This window comes from Canis aureus, chromosome 5, assembly GCF_053574225.1.
Source record: "Canis aureus isolate CA01 chromosome 5, VMU_Caureus_v.1.0, whole genome shotgun sequence".
NCBI lineage: Eukaryota > Metazoa > Chordata > Mammalia > Carnivora > Canidae > Canis > Canis aureus.
The window spans coordinates 85958854-85974455 of NC_135615.1; the positions used below are offsets into that span (position 1 = coordinate 85958854).

General features: G+C 60.6%; 1 protein-coding gene and 1 long non-coding RNA gene across 3 annotated transcripts in view; one reads left to right on the top strand and one right to left on the bottom strand.

Moving 5' to 3' along the window:
* Positions 1–1953: 1953 nt before the first annotated feature.
* Positions 1954–5339, bottom strand: LOC144313547 (uncharacterized). Of its 2 annotated transcripts, XR_013379182.1 has the most exons (3): positions 4948–5339; positions 4119–4242; positions 1954–3933 (listed from the first exon to the last, which is right to left on the bottom strand). It is a non-coding gene; the product is annotated as an uncharacterized LOC144313547 (long non-coding RNA). The 2 variants fall into 2 exon arrangements; XR_013379181.1 differs by lacking the exon at positions 4948–5339 and having other exon boundaries at positions 4119–4917.
* A 5880-nt stretch (positions 5340–11219) lies between these two features.
* The window catches only part of CASZ1 (castor zinc finger 1), a 141041-nt gene continuing 136658 nt past the window's right edge, over positions 11220–15602 (top strand). The window contains exon 1 of the mRNA XM_077899669.1: positions 11220–11377. The gene's annotated coding sequence lies outside the window, so the exon portion shown is untranslated. The remainder of the gene's footprint in view (positions 11378–15602) is intronic.

A 15602-nucleotide genomic window follows, 5' to 3' on the forward strand; every position in this document is an offset into this window, starting at 1 on the left:
TACGAGCAGCCTGGCCAGCCTCTCCGAAGGCTCTGCACCGTCCCTGCGGGAGCCAGCTCATGTATTTTAAGGGAAAAAAAAAATCATTAAAGAAGTTAGGACGATGGAGAGGCCGTAAATGTAAAATATCGGTGGTTCGACAGTGTGTCCCCAGCAGCCGCAGGCACGGTTCATCCTCACAGGACAGACCACGGTCCAGGAAGTAAATCATTCTGTTTTCCCGGGATGGCTCCTCCAAACCTTCCCAGGACATCTGCCCCAAACCTGAACCTGCCCACCTGCCAACCTGCTGGGGCCCTGACGGCCGCGGGCGCACCTACCAGGGACAGGACTCAGGGTGGGCGATGGAGGGAGCTGCACCCCGTGGGGGCCGCGGCCCTGTTGGGCACGGGTGCCCGGGAGACCCCGTCTGCACCCCCGACTTTGGCTGTGGGCGATCGCGACCATAATGCCACGGGTACTTCCCCGCCTGGGCACTCCGGGGTGTCCTCTCCTCTGTGGCCTGGGCCCCGTAGCGGAGGATGTGCCACCGCCCGGCAACCTGCCCCCCCGCTCCCCTCTCTGGAGGAGCCATAGAACCAACTGCGTGGACTGGAAGGTGCTGCCCCCCCCCCCGACCCCCCCGGCCCTGGCAGCTCCGATTGCACCGCGGCCCAGGCCCCGACCCGGCCAATGAGCCACAGGCTGCGAGGCTGCAGGGAGGATCCCCAGGGCCCCACCGAGCCCCCAGCCCCCACATCCAGGGTGACTTCCAACAAACCACCTGACCCCCGCCCCCCTTCCCGGCTGGGAGACGGGGAGGGTGACATTGAGCGCCGGCTCTGGGGCGTCCTAAGGGTTAACTAATTAATGGTTGGAAAGTGCTTTGAAAAAATAAAGTGCTGGATAATGGGAAGGGCAATTATGTTGGGAGAAACTCCTAATTTGGCTGGAATTGATGTTAATGATAAAGTATCTGAAACATGTAGCAAGCAAGCGTGATTGTATTTTATATGACAGAGAGAGACACTCACACGCAGGGGACACGGAGAGCAGTTAATTTGGTTAAATAAAGTGAAAGATAAAAGGCACGCGGACGCCACAGAACTCGCTGTTTATCTGGACTTGGTGAACACTTCGGAATCGGCTCGGGCCCTTTGGCTCTTATTTATTTGTTTGTGATTGACACAAATGGGGAAGCACCGGGCTTCCGGCTCGGCTCGAAAAGCGGCCGTGGGGAGCAGGCTGTGGTTCGGGGGCCTCGGCACAGGTGCGGGCGCCCCAGGAAGGAGCCCAAGTCTCCGCCAAGGGTCAGGGAGGCTGAGGACGGCCCCCCAGCCCGCACCCTCCCGGAGGCAGAGGCCTCGCCCACCAGAGCCGGGGGGCCTGCGAGGGTCCCCTGCCCGCTCCCTTACCTCCCGGAGGGAGAAACCGAGCCCCAAAGGGTAAAGACTGTTCGTCGCTCTAGGGACCAACATTTCGGGCCCTCCCGTCCGCCAGGCCCCGCGGCGAGGAGCTGGGACGCCGTCCTCGAGTGGGGACCCCCACGGCCACCTTCGGGGGCGACACGGAAGCTCGGGGGGGTGGAGCAGCGCTCAAGGTCGCATGGGGGGGGGGCAGGGCGTGGGGCCGGGCGCCGACCGCCCGGAGAGCCCCGCGGTGCGACTTTTGGACTAGGAGCGTCGGGCGCCGGCCTCCCACGGCGCCGCTCACCTGGGCCCCGTCTGCTTCAGCAGGAACCCGGACAAGGAAGTGGGGAGACTCACACCCGCGGCGAGGACGAGCGCCAGGCCCTCCGGCCGGGACCCCAGGGGCGCGGTTGAGCCTCGGTTCTGTGCCGGGGAGGACAGCACGAGGTTGCCCCGGGGAAGAGCAGGAGACTCGGTTTCCGGAAGGTCTGTGAGGTCCCCGCAGGTCCAGATTAGTATTCAGTATTTATAATATTTCCATAATGGTAAAACAAAAGAAAACAAGCAGAGAGAATGCATTTTTAATCACCAATCATTTCTCTTTGTTTGTTGTGAATGAACAGCGAGGTGAAATAGTATTTCATAATCACCCCATTCGAATTTTCCTCCCCTCCAAGCACCGAGAAATCTCTAAATAAAATAAATAAACAGCCAAGGCCTTAAAATAAATTCCAGAGGGCAGAGCGCTACGTGTGGGTTATCACAGCTGTGGGGAGGCAGGGGCGGGAGGTGGGGCAGGAAGGACAAAGGGACAGGGCCTGGTCCTCGGTCCTTGGGTTACCTGTGCCCAGGTGCTGCCCCAGGCTACCCACCAGCAGGCCAAGAAGAGCAGAGCGCTGGTTTGAAGACCCAGGGAGAGGGGTGGAGCTGGAGCACACGCTCCACCCTTCATGGACTCTATTCTCCCAGAATTTTCTGCTCTTCACCCTCTCAGTCCTCGTCCTGTCACCTGCCCCCTTGGAGGGGACACTGTCCCTCTGAAAAGCCTACCCACCCAAAGAGTCCTCTCCGTATCACGTCCGCTGTCCCCTGAGCTAGTCCAACTCTCTCAATTGATAGAGGAGGAAACCATAGGGAGGGAAGAGAGAATGGAGGGATGCATCCAAGACCCCCCAGGACACTGGGGGCACAGCTGGACCTGGAACGCTGGGGGCTTGACTCCCTGACAGGCCACGCCTCATGCACTCATATCACCCTCCAGGTGTCTTGGAGAAGCCTCCTGTGCCACTGAGCTTTCTCCACAGGCTTTTCCTGGTATTTTGTTTTGTGCATCACAGCATCCCCAGACCCTCAGGTTCTAGCAAGGTTCCTGGTACATGGGGGCGCTCACCCGATGTTTGTAAGATATAAGGATCAGTGAGTGGACAGATGGGTGGATGAGGGGGGTGAATGGGTGGGTGGAGGGGTGGAGGGATGAGTGGACAGAGGGGTGGATGGATGGATGGAGAGATGGAAGGATGGAGGGATAGATGGATGGGTGGACGGAGGGGTAGGTGGATGATGGATGGATGGAGGGGTGGAAGAATGGAGGGATGAGTGAATGGATGGGTGGACAGAGGGGTGGATGGATGATGGATGGATGGATGGAGGGAAAGATGGATGAGTGGGTGGAGGGGTGGATGGATGGATGGATGGATGGAGAGATGGAAGGATGGAGGGATAGATGGATGCGTGGACGGAAGGGTAGGTGGATGATGGATGGATGGAGAGATGGATGGATGGAGGGATGAGTGAATGGATGGGTGGACGGGGGGTGGATGGATGATGGATGGACGGATGGAAGGAAATATGGATGAGTGGATGGAGGGATGGATGGATGGATGATGGATGGATGGTAGGATGGAGGGATACATGGATGGGTGGACGGAGGGGTGGATGGATGATGGATGGATGGACAGATGAGTGATAGATGGAGGAATAGAGGCTAAGGCTGGTTTGGTCCCTCACTGGCCACCAGCTTATCACCAGATAGGTGAGCCCGTCACAGTGTAGTTCACTTAACCTCTGGGGTCTCCAACAATCTCCTGAAGGACCCCAGAATAAAATCACCTTCTAGCAAGTCAGACCCCTTCCAGGTAGAAATTTGAGGCAGGGCTCTGCAGCCCGGAAGGCCCTGCTTTCAGGTGAGTCAATGGTAAGGAGCACTGGTCTGGGGTCAGAGGACCGGGGCTCTGCTCCCCCTCTGCCATGAACCTGCGTGCGGTCTCTCTGGCCTCGTTGCCTCCTCTGAAATGGTCTCTAGTAAACGTTCTGGGCTCAGAGTCTGGTCCCGTGGGTGCAGACAACTCCACGAACTTGGAAGCGCTCTGCGCCTGCAGCTCCTCTTCTGTAGTCTGGGCAGCCGCCGCCTCCGGCCCCGCCCCCCGCTGTTTGGGGGAGCCACTTAGGCCTCTCGAGCCTTTCCCCTGCTCGGCGGCGTTGGAATGGGGGTAGCTCAGAGCAGGGCTGTTCTGGCCACAGCCGAGGCCCTCACTCCCTCTGAATCCTATTGAAAAAATAATAAAAAGGTAATTACTTTGTCATTACTGAACACTGGTTTGTCTCTTTTTTTTTTTTCTTGAGCCATGACCATAAATAACCAGCCCATTACCCTTCAGAGTGGACACACATATCCATACAGGACCTGCCTCCTAAGTGCTGGCTCCCCCCGCCACCGGCCCCGGCACATACCGCACAGCCACACACGTGTCCATCCACACGGGGATGCCGCTCGTTCGCCAGACGTTCTCTAAGCATTTTGCTAGATTCTGGGAGTAAAACGACAGCCGCTGTGCAGGATTCCAGGCTCAGGGCCCTGCAGGAATTGTCTCCAGTGATTCTTCTGACGATGCTGGGAGGCAGCTGCTGGTTCTGTTGCCGTTTCACAGACGGGTGCTGCGAGCGGCGGGAGGCCAGGCCCTGCCCGAGGCCATGCTGCCAGCGCGCAGTGGCAGCTGGGATTCGAACCCACTTACCTGGCTCAGAAATCCACGCCCCAATACACCCTTTATTTAAAAACCACGCACACACCTAGTCTGCTGCGGGAAGTTAGTTATACCAGTGTGCTAAGCGCCAGGACAGGGGAAGCAAGGGGGCTGTGGGAGCCCGAATAGCAGCATCCGAGCCAGTTTTGGGGAGGAAGACCTCAGGGGAGGGCTCCCTGGAAGAGGTGGTATCTGCTGTGGTCTTGACAGGCAAGAGGGCGGAAGACAAGCCGAGAAAGGGGACAGAGGCCTTCCGGGCGGAGGAAGAGCTTGGACAAAGGCCTGGCGGGTCCCTACACGCCCCCTGCGCCCGAGCAGAGGGTGTGCAGGTGCACAGCCGGGAACTGGAGAGGTGAGGCTGGAGAGGCGGGCGGGCCTTGCTCACATCCGGGCCAGGCTGGCACGGCGGGCGCCCTCCCCTCCCGGCAGCGACCTGGCACGCCCGTCCGCGCGACACGAGGGCACCTCCTCCGCAGAAGGGCCCTTCCTCGCCTCCCGGCGCCCCACCCTCGAGCCCCCGGCGGCGGTGCTGGCACCTGCAGAGGGCCCGTCGGGCAGCCCGGCCACCTCCGCAGTCTCGGAGCAGGTCCTCGCAGCCCTCCGCCTCTGCCCCCAGAGCCCTGGGCTCCCCCGGGCGCGGCCGGGGCTCTGAGCTCCCCCGGGAGCCTGGCGGAGGCTCTGAGCACGGGCGGGCCCTCCTCTTCTCCATCACTGGGGTCCCTGGCTGTCGGGCCCCGGAGCCAGGCCACCCCTCCCCGGCAGGCTCTGGAGGCGGCAGCTGTCCCCGCGGAGCCTGGGGTAAGAGGTGACGTCAGCTCGTCACCCTGCCCTCCACCTGGTCGGTTCTCTGCGTTGGGCGGCTGCCGGTCCTCCGGTGTGCAAACAGGCGCAGCCAGGCCTCCAGGTCCTCCAGGACCAAAGCCTCCCTCAAGGCCCCCCTGGGCCCACGCATGTGGGCACCTCACGCTGCAGAGGGAGTCGGGCACGTGCCTCCCCGCGAGCCACGAACGTCACTCCCAGCCACACACCCCCGATTGCCCGCCCACTGGGGGCCCAAAAGGGTGCCCGGTGGGTTTCATTTCAACTCATTCTTCTAATTTTTTGGAATCCAATTCACACCCAAACACAGGACTCTTTGATCGCGGGTGTTTTTTGTTTTTTTTTTTTTCCTGCATTGTATTTATATTTTCATTTCTCTGTGTTTCCTCAACTGCTAGCACCGAATGTGAATTACCCTTTTCTTCTGAAATTTAAGTTAGATGGTCCAGAGGGTATTAACACTGAAAAGGGCCATGGAGATCGGAGACCCCGGGACCAGAAAAATGTTTCCTAAAAGGGAAAGAATTAGTCACCTGCAATTCTCATCCTGAGCAGGCAGGAGTAAACACAAATTCACCCCTCCCCACCCAAAAAAGTGAGTGAACTAGAACGAACTAGGAAGAGGAGGCTTGCATGGAGCTGAGCGAGAGCCCAGGCAGGGAAAAGGAAAGCAGGTACAGAGTATGGATCCTGAGCTTGGAAAACAGATAGTATTTACGGCACAGAAATCCCCAATGCTCTTCTGTCGAGAGAGGCTTCTGGAAGGTGTGGGCGCCGAGAGGTAGGAGGGAGCGGAGCTCATCTCTGTCGAGGCTCAAACACTGAGACAGACCCCACCCCTCCACCCCCAGCACTGGGGGGATGCCCGAGAAGCCCCTGAAGGATCAGTGGACAGATGGGTGGATGAGGCGGGTGAGGACCCAGACCCGCGCTGGAGCCGGGAGCCGGGAGCCGGGTGAGGCTGTGAGCCCCAGGGCCCCGCAGGCCTGGAGACAGCCCCTGCCTGTGGCCGGCAAGGCTCTGCTGAGGACCCATTCCTAGGGTCACAGGCTTTTTCACCCATTAAATTAACAGGGGTTAAAATAAATAAATAAATAAATAAATAAATAAATAAATAAATTAATTAATTAATTAATTAACAGGGGTTAAGAAAAAAGGGAGAGAGAGAGAGGGGATACCGAGGCTGGAGCGCTTGCCGGGACGCACGGCCGCGGGACAGCAGAGCACAGCCTTCCCGGGGAGGGGCCGCGGGCACCAAGAGCTTGCAGGTGTAGACACTTTCCAGGAGGCGCACGATTCTTTCTGGACCAGGATGTTCACTAGGGGTCTTCATAACAAGGGAAAGTACTGGAAATGAGTCAGACGTCCAAAATTTTCCTAGCGAATCAGGACAAACCCCATCACCCGGCCATCAAGAATCCCGGCACGCGGGGAGAGCCGATGGCGTGAGAAAGTGTCGGTGCTGCACGCACGTGCTAGCGGAGGCGACGGCGACTGCGACGCTCGGCCTGGTCCGGAGTTTATAAAACAGAACCCAGCGAAAGATAACAAACAACCCTAGACTGGCAGGAAGTTCACCAGAACATCACCAGTGATCCTTCGTGGCGGGCGGGATGACGGGTGACGCAGGTTTTCTCCTTCCTGTTTATCTGTATTTTGTGACTTTCCTATGCTGAAGACGCGTCCCCCATGAGGGGCCAGAAACAACGACCTTGTACTTCGCAAAAAGGATGAGGACACTCTGGGGGTCGAAGGGTTTGTCAGGTTCAGCATCTTGATGGGATTGAGGATCAGGCCTGGCTCTGGGGACGGGGTGCCGCTCCCATCCTCCCTTCCAGGACTCCCGAGAGAGGCGTTCGTAAATAAAAGAAATGCACTCAGCTTTTTTTTTTTTTTTAATTACAACTTGCCCAGTAATCACCATAATCACTTATCTCGGGCGTTTGTTTAATTATTCAGTCACTAAGCATCTACTGAGCACCTACTGTGATGCCAGCACCAGGCCAGGCCCAGGACCCGGGAACTGACCTCGCCCATGGAGGTCAAGGCCAGTAGCCGATTAGGAGAAAGGGAGGCGGAGCGCATGGTTGATAGTTTGTTCATTTAAAAGCCATCATTCTTTGCCAGCACTTATTGAGTGCTTACTGCATACATACAAAATCTGGTGCTCGGTCCTGTGATCTCTTTGGTTCCTTTTTCTCGTCTTTTACAACATCGAGATACAACTGACGGTTAAAGGACGGGTCTGTGCTCCTTCTCCTCCCCTCGTCTCCCAACATTCAGATCTCAGCTCTGGGAGCTCAGAGGAAGAATGCCTGTGTCACGTCCGGCCCAAGCGTGAAGAGCGTGGTTCAGGCGGCCGGCCCCCCTTGGAGGTCACTCAGCGTTGCTTCCCTCCTCTGTGTAATGGGCGGATACCGTATCCCCCTCACCACAGTGGTCCCGAGGGTCTAAGGAGACGACACCGCCCCACCAGGGCCACACAGATGGCTCGTCCTGCCTCCCCCCTGCCTCCGGAGGCTCCTCGTGGGGCCACAGTCCGCCAGAACCAGCTGTGGGTCCCCACTGTCCCCCCGGCCTAATGTCAAGCAGTGCGGAAACTCGGCAAAGCCCCCAGGGTTAACCCGGCGACTCCCCAGAACTCCTGGGTTGTGCAGCTCCCCCTGCTTCCCCCAAACCTTGTCCGGGAACTCGGCAGCCCTTCCCTTGCAGCACAGGCCCCTTGGAGACGGGGCCACAAGGCCTCTCTTGATTCGGTGCCTGACTCCCAGGGGGTGAAGGTCGGCCAGGGCCAGGCCCCGTGAGGGTGCTCAGGACACGAGGGGACACAGGACAGAGTCCCTGCCCCCAAGGAGCTCCTGTTCTAGCAAGGGCACCTGGACAGGAAGCGTGGAAACAAGTGAATAAGCAAAATCATTGTAAACAGTGCAACAGGGTAGCGGGAGAGAGAAGGCTGGAGAGTTCGGGAGAGCCTCGGACCGAGGGCCGCGGGGAAGTGGGTGCCGTGGGCCTTCCGGGCAGAGGCCCCGAGGAAGGACGGGCTTCGTCCAGGACAAGAGGCCAGTGTGTCGGGACAGTGTGACTGCCGGAGGTCCAGCGCCGGGTCTTGCTGAGCAGGGACAGGCGTTTGTGTTTTATTCTAAGGAAAGCTTAGGAAGCGATAAAATGAAGCAAGTGAGGAAAAGAGCGTGTAACTTTCGCGTGGGCAAGGGGCGCGGGGGTGGGGGCAAGACGGCGAGAGGCTCGGAGCCGTGGGCTCCTTCTCGGGCCTGCGGTTCTCTCCCAGCCCTTTGCTCTGTTTGCAACACAAGTTTTGGCAACCACAACATTTTGGGCGCCTGGATGGCTCAGTCGGTGAAGCATCTGTCCCCGGCTCAGGTCAGAGCCCCGAGCCCCCAGCCCCGTGAGGCCCCCCGCTCAGCGGGGGCATCTCCTTCTCCCTCTCCCTCTGTCACCCCCCGCCCTGCTGCACCCACCGCTCTCTCAAATAAGTAAATAAAATCTTTAAAGAGAATAAAAATAGAACACAATTTTTGTTTGAGTTGGGGGAGTGGGGATTGGGAAAGGCAGAGGAAGCACCCCTGTTCACCTCGCCCCAAAGTCCTCGCCGCTTGCCCCATCTTGCCCCTGTTTCCAGCCCCCCGCCCCGGAGTTTCCTCCAGAGGAGACAGAAGGGCTCCCTGGACGATGGGAGGATCGGAAATGTCGGAGGAAAAATGGAGGGAAGAACAAATGTCTTCATGAAAGTTTGGTGCTGGGGATGAGGCTGCAGGGGCAGAGCCTTCCAGGGCAAGGCGGGAAGGGACCCGCCGGCTCCTTTGTGTCTTCCCCGCTCCTGCTGAAGGACGCCTGTGTGCGGGACTCCTCCGGCGGCATGTCCCGGAGGAAGGAAAGGACAGAGGGGAGGAAGCAAGGGAGAGAGGACAGGAAGAAATGAGAAGTAGAGGGAGCACTGGATGTCCCAAGGAGCAATGACAATTACTGGCATTTATCGATCACTCGCTTGGCTCAGGCACTTTCCCTACATTAACTCATTTTAGCCTCTCGACAAGCCCAGGCAGTAGTTCTCTTATTATCCCCATTTTACGGTTGAGGCAACTGAGGCACAGAGGGGTCAAATGCCTTACTCAAGGTCACCCCGCTGGTGAGTAGCTGGGGTCTGACCCCAAAGCACAAGCTGTGAGCCACTTCTTTATACAGCCCCGGGAGTGGAATCGACCTCACATCAAAAGCTAGAAAACCTCCCTCCCTGCTCCTCAGGTCATTACCCTCACCGTGCCTCAGTTTCTCCTTCTGCAGAATGGCAGGATTGGGCTTCGGATCTTTAGGGCCGTGTGTTCTGCTGAGTCACAAGGGTCTCATGCACAATAGGCCAGCAAGCCGACTCCTGGAACTGAGGACTTGGACCTGATTTGAGGGTGCGGGGTGGTGATGGAGAGCAATGGGTCAGTGCTCCGGGAGGACTGTTAGTTATGGATGCGTTGCTGCTTCCTGTTAGTTACGGGGATGAAGCCGGGAGAAAAGTCTCTGAACCTGAGAGGTGTGTCTCACCCCCAAATCTGGCTATCCTGTGCCGACAAATCCCAAACGTGGGATTCTCGGACCCATTCCAGGCGGTAAGGAGACAAGCTGTATCCTTGAGTTGTTTTATTTTCTCGGCTAGTGTAACAGGTAGAGATCACTCAGCGGCTGCAGGATGAGGGGCGGCCCGGCCTTTTCCCTTGAATCTGGAGGCTCTATGAGGGGACAGGGCAAATCCTGGCCACCTCAGGGCCAGCGGGCCTCGGAGTCCCCAGTCTCTATGCATTTACCAATTAGCTTCCAGCTTAAGGCAGGGCATGGAATGCATCCCAGTGGATGTCTGTCTTGGCCAATTACCATCCAGGGCTTCTGGAAACTTCTGGTCTGGAGAAGCTTTGCCCAAACCTTGCTGATTACATCCCAAAGTCAGCTAGCCCACAACGTCTCCCAGCCCATGGCGTTTCCTCTCCGTTCGCTGCATCCGGTTGAACACTTCTCCAAACTGTGGGTCATACTTTTTGTATTCGTTCATGCGCCCCATCATTTAGCTGCTTCGCTGACTTACTGCGGTCAATTTTTCACTCCTCTCGCCATCCGAGTGTTTACCCGTTTCTCTCCCCGTCTGACGTTATTTCCGTCACGTCCTTGTTAGAGAAGGAAAAACAGGTACAGCGACTAGCTCAGTCCTGGGACAGGGGTGGCCTGGCAGGGAAAGGCAGGACCAGAGCCACCGCGCCAGGACAGCAGCTGACCTCCAGGTCACCTGGGACACGGGCAGCGGGGACAAAGGGACCGATGAGGGGGGGGGCTCCTCTAGGGCAGTTCCAATGTCCCCCGCCTTCGCAGAGGCCTTTCTCTGTCACCTGGGAGGGATAAATTAGCTCTTCCAAAACGCGTTACCCTATTGCCTTATTTTCTTCACGGCTCCTTTCACTCTCTGAAATAACATTATTCATTTGTTTTAATGCTCATTGCCTTCACCCCCCCCCACCCTCCCAGGTTCATTCTTCACGGCCTATCTTCCATCTCGCTCACTTAAGGGTTTATTTCTTGCACAATGGGCTGGATGAAGGACTCCCTTGCAACGAGTAAGATATCACACGGTGAGAACAGCACGTTCCTCTGGCTTCGACGATCCCAACATTCTAACTTGCAGAAAAGAGCTGGGTCTTCAGTGGGAAAGCGGGAAGCAGACCGGCTGTCGGGGATCAGAACAGGTGAAAAGTAACCCGCTCCCGGCCTGCCCCGTGCTCCCCCCGCCTCGCCCCGCTGTGCCCGGGGCCTGGGAGCTGCCGCGGGGCCGAGGCTCCCGCGCGGGCCCCGCCGCGCGCCCCGGCCCAGCTCGGCCCGGCGGGGGGTGCGGGGAAGCCGGAGCGCAGGTCCGGGGGCGCGAGGGCGGAGCGCGGCCCGGGCCCGCGATCCGGCCCGGGTTTTGCGTGCCGCCCGCTCGCCCGCCCGGCCGCGGAGAATTCCATAATCACAGCGGGCGAGAGCGGAGACTGGGAGCGAAAAATCCGGGATCCGGCAACTTTGGGCAGCGCATGCGCGCCCGCGGCGCTCCATCCCAAACACACACACATTTTTCCCCCGGACTTGGAAAGTCACCCAAAGCCGCCCCAAGTGCAGGTAAGAGACTCGGCGCTGCCTCCGCCGCGGGCCCCCCGCGCCCCCGCCCCCGGGGCCCCCCGGGCGCGCCCCCGCCGCGCCCCCCGACCCGCGCGGCCCCCACCCCGGGCTTCGCCTGCAGCGCGGAGCGGGCGAGCGGGGAGCGGGCGAGCGGGGAGCGCGGAGCGCGGAGCGGGGAGCGGGGAGCGGGGAGCGGGCGAGCCAGCAGCCTCCCTGCCTGCCTGCCTGCCGCGCGCCGGGCTGCCTCCCCTCTCGGCGGCGGGCGGCGGGGGGCGCGGGGGCGCGGGGGCGCGGGGGCGCGGGGGGCGCGGGGCGCCTGCCGCCCGGGGGTCGCTCGCCCAGCCCAGGGGCGGGGGGAGGCGCCCGGCGCGAGCGCAGCACTTCGCACACAGGGTGGGGGCGCCCCCCGCGCTGCAGCCTGGGGGGGCAGGTGCTCGCCGGCCCCGGGGGCTCGCTCCGGCCCCCTCCGCGCGCGCCCACCCCCTGCTGCAGGGGTGCGTGCGCCCGCCCGCCGGGGCGGAGAAGGGGGCAGGGGCGAGGGGCCGGGGTGACTTTGCAAGACTTTGCCCGGGGGAACGGGTGGGCAGCCGGCTCCCGCGCCCCGCGCCAGGCTGTGGGTGCTGCCGGCAGAGGTAGGAGCGTCCGCCCAGGCGCGGGGCGCGGGGCTGCCTCCGGGCGGGACAGGGCGGCGCGGGGCTGCTCGGCCCGGGGAGCGGCGCCCCTTCTCCATCTCCGCCTGCGAAGTTTGTCTCAAGTGCGCTGCTCCGGGCGCGGCGAGCGGCGCTCCCCGCCCCCCACCCCACCCCGCCCCACCCCCACCCGCGGCTCCGGGGCGCAGGGCCGCGGCGGGCGGGCTCGGGGCCGGGGCGGCGGTGGGGCCGCGCGCCTGTGCGCCGGAGCCCGCCCGGGGCCGGGGAAAAGTTCGGGGAGTTGCGGCGGCGCCGCGCGCTGCGGGAGAAGTTGCGCCCGGGGATGCGGGCCGCGGGGCGGCGGCGGGCGGGCGGGCGGAGCCGGTGCGCGCCGCGGGGCTCGGCGGGGCGGGGGCCCCCCGGGTGGGCTGCGGGGCCTCGAGGCCGGGGCCGCGCGGGGCGCAGGCGGGGAGGAGGCAGCGCGCGGGGGCGCGGGGCGCGGGGCGCGGGGGCAGCGAGGGCAGCGGGGCCGCGACCCCCGGCCACCTGCGCCCGACCTCGGGGGCCGCGGGGCGCGTGGCGGCCGGCGCACGAGCGGGGCTCCGGGGGCGCGCGGCGGTGGGGCCGGGCCGGTCGCTCCCGCAGCCCGCGGGGCAGGGGCCGAGTCGTGCGCCCCGGGTGAGCCGGCCGGGCGGAGCGGCGGCCGGTTTATTTTTACTCGGTGGCATTTGCAGAATGTGCAGCTGATGGCCGTCGGCCGCCAGGAAGTTTTGCTTTCTGTTCTTTCTGTCTCCCCGAAGCCAGCGCGGCCGGGAGCGGGCGGGCCGGGGAGCGGGGCCTGGGAGGGGAGGGCGCGGGGCGCGGGACGCGGGGGCGCGGGGCGCGGGGGGCGCGGGCCGGGCGGGGGCGCGGGGGGCGCGGGCCGGGGCGCGGCGGAGCGCTCGGGCGGGCGTCGGTCCCCAGCGCCGGGAGCTCCTGGCGAGGGAACAGGTGTATGCGCCGTCAATCACGGCGGGAGGGACACTTTGGGGGCGTAGATTAAGATCATAATAATAGATCTTTCTCTAGGGGGTGGGCGCGGATTCTTGCTCCAAGTCGTCCCCGACCCGGGTCCGGAGTTAGGGGGGCCCAGGAGGGCGCAGGGGGCCGCCTCGGCTGCTCCGCAAGTTCCCGGGACCCGGCCTCGGCTTGGGGAGCGGCCCCGGCGCGGCGGGTGCGGGTGCGGGTGCGTGTGCGGGTGCGGGTGCGGGTGCATGACTGTCCGCCGGGGAAGCAGCGGAAACACGCCTGGGACCAGCCCGGGGCTCCCCCAGCCCAGCTGGATCACCGGGGCCCCGGAGGGGGCCGCGCCCGGCTGCCCCCGCGGGTCCGGGGCACGCCCCCCCCCCAGTGTGCGGTGGGCCCGCGACTCCGACCCCGCGGACGCCCGGAGAGCTGGGGGCGGCGAGGGGCGAGGCCGAGGGGAGTCGGGCGGCAAAGTTGGCGAATTGAGGACGGCTCGGAGCTGGCACCGCGCGCGGTAAGAGCGCGCGAGCGGCTGGAGAGCGGACCGCAGGGTGGTCGGCGCCCCCCGCCCCCGGGCGCGCACACGCACACGCACACGCGCGGGCACACACACGCGCACATGCACACTCGCGCGGGCACACGCGCACACACGCGCGCGCACGTGGACACACACATGCGCGCACGCGGGCACACGCGCACACACACATGCACACGCGGACGCACACACGCGCCGTCCTGAAGGGAGCTGTCCGGGCTGAGCAGGAGCAGCTGCGCCGGGCGTGGCGAGGGGGGTCGCCGGCTCCGGGGGCTGCGCTCCGCGTGCCCAGAGGGGGCGCTGGGCGGCGCGGAGCCCGAGCGCGGAGCCCGGGGCGAGCGGCTCGCGGGCGGCCCCAGGTGCGCCCCGCGCCCTCCGCGCGCCCCTGCGCCCCCGCGCGCCCCCGCGCGCCCTCCCCGGCGCGGCCCTGCCCAGCTCCCGGGGCCTGCGCGCGGCCGGCCGGGGGGCTCGTCCCGTCCCCGCCTGGGCGCCCACCGGCCCTCCCGGGACCCCGCGAGCCGCACAGGCCCCCGCCCCCGTCTGGTTCGCCACCTTCCAGGCGGGCAACGAGAGTTTATGGGGAATATTGTTGAACTTCAGTAATCAGGTTTCCAGCGATCTTATGCCTCCTGTTTAATTTATTAGACTAGTTATTTATTCTGTTGATGATAATCTGTTGCTGGTTTCTATGGAGATGTTAAACTGATCTCTTTCAGAAATCAAACTCCATATGCACTAAAACGTTTAAAGGGGCAGCGCCTCTCCCTCTCTCCCCGGGCCTTTCTGATTTTTGTTTTTTAGACTTTGCACCTTGCAGAGACTTCGCGTCTTTCCCGGAGTCTCCGTGTGCACTTTATTTCCTTCTTACGAGGGAGAGGAGCCCGGAGACTCGCGCTTTGTGGCAAGTACAGCTTATTATGGCTAGGAGAGAGCGGGCGCTTTGATCTCCAAGTTGCATCATCATTTAAAACAGATCATTTCACCACCACCCCCTTCTTCCCCATCGTATAAGAGCAAAATTCTTTCAAGATCAAAGAGTCCAATCTAAAACAACAAAAAAAAACCCAACTATTGTCCAAAAAAAAAAAAAATAGAAAGTCAAATGTGAATCTCTCCTTTATATCTGCTCCCCTTGTGTTGAATTTTTTTTAATAAGAAAAACAAAACTTGTAGCTCAGCTGATTTTTCATACTTATTAATAGTTTATCTGCCCCCCCCTTTTTTTTTAATTTAAAAAGAAGTTCAAAGTTAGATTTCCCTGCCTGTGGGGGTTGAGGTATATTTGCTTCTCTTCTAGATCCTGACCATCTGTTTTTGGAAAATTAGCCTCTGGGAAGAGGGGGAAAGTTCTTACTCAAAGTTAATGGAGTACTTAAAGAAATTAAAAAAAAAAAAAGCCCAAATATTTGACAGGCCTAATTTTCCCACTTTTTTTTTTTGTGGGGGGGGATTATCAGGAACCTCTGTCCCATGTATGAGAGCACATCAACTTTTTCTCCTTTGATCCTCCTGTCGTCTTCTCAGTTCTTTTTCTGTAGACTCCGGACTTGGAGGCGGTGGGTACAGTGAATTAAGAAAGTAAGGCAGAAAAAAAAAATTATCTTGGTTTGTGACACTCTGAAAAATTGCAAACCTACTCCGAACTCAGATATTTATCACGTTGACAGATATGATACAAAGCGATTGCATTTCCTAATGATCCTCTGGGACTAAGTTGTAGGTAAAACCATTTAATGCATTTTTAATTTTAAAGTAAGGCCTGGGTTCCATTTTCTTGGCGGTGGGGGAGTGGATGTCCCTCTGTAGAGCCGATGCTTTCTGAGTATACTGTTTTGCTTTTTCAAGTAGGATCCCCCACCTCCACCCCTTCACATTTCCATTTACTTTGGGGAGGGGTGAGGCACACACAGGGCATTTGGCTTTCATAAATAAATTTATATCTGGCCAGAAGGTCCAAAGCTTAAATAAGAGTACACTTAAAAAAAAAAAAAAAAAAAAAGGAAAGAAGCAAAAACAAACCTGACTCCACCCCTGATATAGGAAATAAAACAGAGTC